This window comes from Pristiophorus japonicus, chromosome 10, assembly GCF_044704955.1.
Source record: "Pristiophorus japonicus isolate sPriJap1 chromosome 10, sPriJap1.hap1, whole genome shotgun sequence".
Lineage (NCBI taxonomy): Eukaryota > Metazoa > Chordata > Chondrichthyes > Pristiophoridae > Pristiophorus > Pristiophorus japonicus.
This window is the reverse complement of record NC_091986.1, coordinates 138,256,621-138,263,942: the sequence shown is the minus strand read 5'-3', so window position 1 is coordinate 138,263,942 and position 7,322 is coordinate 138,256,621. Positions and strand designations below refer to the sequence as shown.

Here is a 7,322-nt window from a genome sequence, read left to right as displayed (position 1 = left end):
CCGTCCGGACGGGGGTCAGTTCGGACGGGATCTCCCCACGTGCTTGAGCCTCCTCGATACACCTAACGGAGTCAGGGCCCAGAGCTGTTTTTAGCGACTCGATGGCATCGGCCGCGTGGCGGACGTTGGCAGAATTTAGGCGCCGCGCCAGCGTGACTGGCGCCATCCAGCCCGCTCCTCCACCATCGAGCAGGTCCCTGACCCTGGTCACCTCACCAGCCACAGCCCTCTCTTCCGACCGCCACATAAAACCTCGGCCGTGGAGGTACGGATTCCCGAGCAGCGGCTCCTGCAGGACGGCCGCCACTCCAGCCGGTGGAGAGCTGCGCTTGGTTAAAGAAGGAAAAAAGTCTCTGCAAGTATTAATGCCTTCTCTGAGGATTGAACTCAGCACCTTCAGATTATGAGACTGACACGCTGCCTACTGCGCTAAGAAGGCACGTGCCTTCTCCCTGACAATGGAGGCAGCGTGAGCCTGGAGCAGCTGGAGGGAGATTTAAACATCAGCGTCACCCTAACAACGGAGGCAGCACGAGCCTGGAGCAGCTGAGGGAGATTTATAAGTAAGCGCCGCCCTGACAACAGAGGCAGCTCGAGCCTGGAACTATTACAGGTCCTATCAAAGGGGACAAAATGAGAAATAAAAAAAGTAATGACATTATGACATCACAATGATGGAGGGTGGTGATTGGTCCTTTAATATTAATTGAATCAATGGACAGGGAATGAATTTTAAAGACAGCTAATAACAGATTTAATTTGCTTCAATTGTTGATTTTCTAATTTTAACTTAATTTATGATTATTGTATATATTTAATTTTATTTAATATAATCAATCTTGATTTATTGATTCTACTATTGTAGAATCCTTATTGTATTTATTTCTCATCCTTGGTGATTTCAACCTCCATCTCAATTCATCTTGTTCTCTCTCCTCTGAATTCACTACCCTCCTGTCCTCCCTTAATCTCTCCATCCATGTAAATTCCTTAACCCATATTTACGGCCACCCCCTTGACCTTGCAATTTCCCGTGGCCTTGGTATTCCAACCATATCAATTAAAGATAAAGCCATCTCTGACCATTTCCTCGTATCGCTCTCGACCCACATTCCCCTTCCCCAATCCAAACCTACTTCCTTCTGCATCCGCCCCGGAAAAAACTCTCTCCAAATTCTATTACAACTGCACTTATCAACTCGAAACTGTCCAACCGTTGGCCCTCTTTTAACAATGACATTTCTTCAGCCACTGTTCTGCTCAGTCACATCCTCATTACCACCTTTGATGCCCTAGTCCCTATTAAAATGATTACTCTCTCCCACCCTTACCGTTCCCCCTGGTACAGCCCTCACCTTTGCTTCCTCGTCAAAAGGGTGTACACTTGAACGGATGTGGCGGACAACTGGTTTAGCCATTCACCGCCGGATCTGGCTCGAACACATAAAACACTATCAGTTCTTACTCTTGTTTACAAAAACTGCTCACTATTCCAGGATCATTCTGTATTGTAAAAATAACCCCAGGCTACAGTTCTCTACTGCTAACCATCTCCTTAAACCCCTCTCCCCTGTCTCCACCACACTCACCTCCAACAAGTGTGAGGAGCTCATGGACTTCTTTGTCTCAAAGATTGAGACCATCCGATCATTTGCCTCTGCGAGGTCCCTTCCTTCACCGAGCCCATCGGGCCAAACTTCATCTGATGCTCCCACCTGCCCTAGCCATAAACTCATATATTTTTCTAGTTTCTCTTTGATCTCCCCTCTTAATCTCTCTAAACTCATCTTATCCATGTGACCCACTTCCTGCTTTCTTGATCCTATTCCCACTAAACTGCTGACCACCCAACTTCCTTTTCTGGCTCCCATGTTAGCCGACATTGTTAACGATTCTTTGTCCTCAGGTACTGTTCCACTCTCCTTCAAATCTGCTGTCATCACCCCTTTCCTCAAAAAAACAACCCTTGACCCCACTTTGCTTGCAAGCTATCGCCCCATCTCCAACCTCCCTTTCCTGTCCAAAGTACTTGAATGTGTTGTTGCCTCCTAAATCTGTGATCATCTTTCCATGAATTCAATGTTTGAATCCGTTCAATTTAGTCTTTGCCCCTGCCACAGTACCGAAACGGCTCTCATCAAAATCGCAAATTATATCCTTTGTGACTGTGACAAAGGTAAACTATCCCTCCTCGTCCTTCTGGACCTGTCTGCAGCCTTTGACACAGTTGACCGCTCCATCCTCCTCCAATGCCTCTCCACCAATGCAGCTGGGTGGGACTACACTCGCTTGGTTCCATTTTTATCGACCTAATTGTAGCCAGAAAATCTCCAGCAATGGCTTCTCTTCCCACTCCCACATCATTACCTCTGGTGTCCCCCAAGGATCTGCCTTTGGTCTCCTCTTATTTCTCATCTATATGCTGCCCCTTGGCGATATCATCCAAAAACACGGAGTCAGTTTCCACATGTATGCAGAAGACACCCAGCTCTACCTCTCCACTACATCTGTCGACCCTTGTTTGGTATCTAAGTTGTCAGATTGCTTGTCTGACATCCAATACTGGATGAGCAGAAATTTTCTCCAATTAAATATTGGAAAGACCGAAGCCATTATCTTTGATCCCGCCATGTTTGACAAATTTGCTAGAATTCTTTGAAGATGTAACGAACAGGGTGGATAAAGGGGAACCAGTGGATGTGGTGTATTTGGACTTCCAGAAGGCATTTGACAAGGTGCCACATAAAAGGTTACTGCACAAGATAAAAGTTCATGGGGTTGAGGACAATATATTAGCATGGATAGAGGATTGGCTAATGAAAAGAAAACAGAGAGTCGGGATAAACTGTTCATTCTTGGGTTGGCAATCAGTAACCAATGGGGTGCCGCAGGGATCAGTGCTGGGACCCCAACTATTTACAATCTATATTAATGACTTGGAAGAAGGGACCGAGTGTAACGTAGTCAAGTTTACCAATGATACAAAGATGGGAGGAAAAGCAATTTGTGAGGAGACCACAAAAAATCTGCAAAAGGACATAGACAGGCTAAGTGAGTGGGCAAAACTTTGGCAGATGGAGTATAATGTTGGAACATGTGAGGTCACGCACTTTGGCAGAAAAATTCAAAGAGCAAGTTATTATTTAAATGGAGAAAGATTGCAAAGTGCTGCAGTACAGCGGGACCTGGGGGCACTTGTGCATGAAACACAAAAGGTTAGTATGTAGGTACAGCAAGTGATCAGGAAGCCCAATGGAATCTTGGCCTTTATTGCAAAGGGGATGGAGTATAAAAGCAGGGAAGTCTTGCTACAGTTGTATCGGGTATTAGTGAGGCCACACATGGAATACTGCGTGCAGTTTTGGTTTCCATATTTACGAAAGGATATACTTGCTTTGGAGGCAGTTCAGAGAAGGTTCACAAGGTTGATTCCAGAGATGAGGGGGTTGACTTATGAGGAAAGGTTGAGTAGGTTGGGCCTCTACTCATTGGAATTCAGAAGAATGAGAGGTGATCTTATCGAAACGTATAAGATTATGTGGGGGGTTGACAAGGTGAATGCAGAGAGGATGTTCCCACTGATGGGGGAGACTAGAACTAGAGAGCATAATCTTAGAATAAGGGGCCGCCCATTTAAAACAGAGATGAGGAGAAATTTCTTCTCTCAGAGGGTTGTAAATCTGTGGAATTTGCTGCCTTAGAGAGCTGTAGAAGCTGGGACATTGAATAAATTTAAGACAGAAATAGACAGTTTCTTAAACGATAAGGCAATAAGGGGTTATGGAGAGTGGGCAGGGAAGTGGACCTGAGTGCATGATCGTATCAGCCATGATCAGATTAAATGGCGCAGCAGGCTCAAGGGGCCATAAGGCCTACTCCTGTTCCTATTTCTTATGTTCTTATGTTCTTATGTTCTTATATAAACTGCATTCCCTAACCACTGACTCCATCCCTCTCCCTAGCATCCATCAATCTGAGGGTGAACAAGACTTTTCACAACCTAGGTGTCATATTTGACTTTGAAATGAATTTCCAGCCACATATCCGCAGCGTAACTCAAACCGCCTTTTTCCACCTCCGTTACATTGCCCGCCTCCGTCCCTGCCTCAGCTCTTCTGCTGCTGAAACCCTCATTCATGCCTTTGTTACCTCTAGACTTAACTACTCCAACTCATTCCTGGCTGGCCTTCCACATTCCACATTACATAAACTTGAAGTCATCCAAAACTCAGCAGCCTGTGTACTAACCCGTACCAAGTCAAGATCACCCATCACCCCTGTGCTTTCTGACCTACATTGGCTCCCAGTTAAACAATGCCTCGATTTCAAAATTCTCATCCTTGTTTACAAATCACTCCATTGACTTACCCCTCCCTATCTCTGTCATCTTTTTCAGCCTCACAATCCCACAAGATGTCTGCGCTTCTCAAATTCTGGCCTCTTGAACATCCCTCATTATAACTGTTCGACCATCGGTGGCCATGCCTTCAGCTGCCTGGGCCCTAAGCTCTGGAACTCCCTCCCTAAACCTCTATGCCTCTCAATCTCTCTTTCCTCCTTTAAGGTGCTCCTTAAAACCCATCTCTTTAAACAAGCTTTTGATCATCTGCCTTAATTTATTCTGTGCCGCGATATCAAATTTATCTGTTTGTCTGTAACACTGTTCTGAAACGCCTCGGGACGTTTTACTATGTTAAAGGCGCTATATAAATAAAAATTATTATTAAATTATGATTTTCTAAATTCCCTTAATAATGGATTCTGGCATTTTCCCTGTGACTGATATCAGGCTAACTGGCCTGTAGTTCCCTGTTTTCTCTTTCCCTCCTTTCTTGAATAGTGGGTTACATTTGCTACCTTCCAATCTGCTGGGACCGTTCTAGAATCTCAGGAAGTTTAGAAGATCACAACCAATGCATCCACTTTCTTTGCAGCCGCCTCTTTTAGAACTTTAGGACGTAGGCCATTAGATCCAGGGGAGTTGCTGGCTTTCAGTCCCATTAGTTTCTCAAGTACTTTTTCTCTACTGATCTTAATTACTTTAAGCTCCTCACTCTAATTAACCCCTTAGTTCCTCACTATTTTTGGGTCTTCTGCTGTGAAGGCAGATACAAAATACTTGTTAAAAGTCTCTTCCAGTTCCTTATTCCCCATTATAATTTCTCTTGTCTCAGCCTCTAAGAGACCAACACTTACTTTTGCTACTCTTTTCGTTTTTACATACTTGTCGAAGCTCTTACATTAGTTTTCGTCTGTTTCCCTGCTTTGGTTGATTAGGCAGATTGCTGGCTCAGTGGAGGCCACGGGGCCGGGGGAGGGGCAGAGGAGGGGAGAGGGGGGCACAGCGCAGCCTGTGTCGGAGCTGTCAATGACATACCGCAACTTCAAGATTTCCGTATGTACCAAATCCTGAATTTGCGGTCAGTTTCAAAGGTGGAATAATGTCGAACACTGCCAGTTTGCCGTCGTCCCGACCACAAATTCCGGGCCATTAAATTTAAATGGAGCCAGCAGATTTACCTGGACGAAGAAATCACTTTGTGCAGATGCAACATGGCATCCAAACTGACCGAAATAGTTCAAATATTGGTTCACTGCCACCCAGTGGTCCAATTGTGTAATTGCAACATGACAAGTTTGTGAGTTGAAATCAGACTATGGCACATTGTGAAACTGAATTCCATAAATCTTGTAAATTGTGGACTCGTATCAGAAAAAGGATCATGGTAGCTGTTGGAGTGTTGTAAAAACACTAATGTCCTTCAAGGAAGGACCTGCCAACCCCACTTGGTCTGATCTACATGTGACTCTAGTCCCACACTGCGTAGTTGAGTTTTAACATTGCTTTGTCAGTGTCACCCACATCTCAAGTCCGAGTCATCTGTTGCCAGTGGTTGATTCTGCCTGTCTTCTTCTGCCTGTTTCATGGCAAAGCACTTTGCAAATGAAATTGTGCTGCTGCATATTTTCCATGGGGAAAAAGATGAATTGACGGGCCTATGCAAACAAGACATCTCTGACTGCATAATGCTAATGTGCAGGTTGGCAGATTTGATAATCTTCTACTTTTGCTCAGTGACATAGATTACTATGACAGCTACTAAAAAAATTGTCCCTATCCTGGATCCAGTTCCCAAGTTTGGCTGCATGAGTGTCACAGTTCTGTGTCATCCTCTTTGGAAATGATAATCTTCTCCACATGTACAAGTTGCCTGACCCTATACATATGGTGTTGGCAGGCCATCATTGAGCATCTAAGACGTAAACACACCAGGCTAGCATACCTCCTTCTTCACCTGCAAATGTAAAGGGATACCCGGATAATGAAATATCCCTGGAGAAACAGGCATAGATATCGGATGGAACATTACTTTAAAAGGTGATCATAAATGTCAAAAAGCAAAGCAGTGAAGAATTCTGAAATTGATGGAAATAAAAACAGCAACTACCCACAGCAGGTGGGGGTTTGGAGGGAGGGTGGGAGCGGAAGGGAGAAAAGTCCCCTGTGAGACATAGGACCCAACATTTAGGAAAGGGCTTTTCATGAACGGTGAACATCTGGAACACAATGCATTTTGGGCATCCTCCAAGTAAAATAAAATATCGTCCCTTATGAGCATATTACAGAGCAAGTGCACAGGCTCTCAGCATCACAGCCACTTCAATAGTGCATGACGGGTGCCATGCATATTGCACACTAAGAATGGCTTAGAACTCAGTGCCTCATAATGTGCCACAATGCTATAGGCATCAAACATTGTATTATTGGCTGTAGGGGTTAAAAAGGAGGATTCTCTCCCTCAATGTGGACTAACTGATATAGTTAATCGACACCTCACCCAGCTTCCATTGTATAACGACCACAGAAGTAAACAAACGAAATCCTAGGTTCAACTGGCTTTTATTTCGAGTAATTGCAAGGGAAGGTTCAGTCGTGGAACCTCCAAAATACAAGAGTTTTCAAGCATAATTTATACAGGTTTCGGAGAGGAGCTATCCTCCTACAAAATCATCGATAGGTCCATTGTTATCAGCAAAGTTACATTGATTTGTCGACTCTTGTCAGACGGGCTCTGAGTGGTACATGCAACTGTCCATCTCTCATCATTGTTTTGTTCCATTTTGCCTTCCACCCCAGTCTATCCAATGCCTAGTGTGGTTTGTACTGGCTTCTTTATCTCTTCCTCAGAGACTTTTAAACAAAACTGCTGATTTTGGCTGTTTAAGTGTTACTAAGGTTAAGCTATAGTTTAATGTGTTTAAGTGTGCGATACCTATACAAGCAAGTGTTACATACATAGGCACTTTATAAATTCACTACC

General features: G+C 44.3%; 1 non-coding gene across 1 annotated transcript; it reads right to left on the bottom strand.

The window, feature by feature from the left end:
• Positions 1–366: 366 nt before the first annotated feature.
• trnam-cau (transfer RNA methionine (anticodon CAU)) lies at positions 367–439 on the bottom strand. Its single transcript has one exon. It is a non-coding gene; the product is annotated as a tRNA-Met (tRNA).
• Between the last annotated feature and the right edge of the window lie 6,883 nt (positions 440–7,322).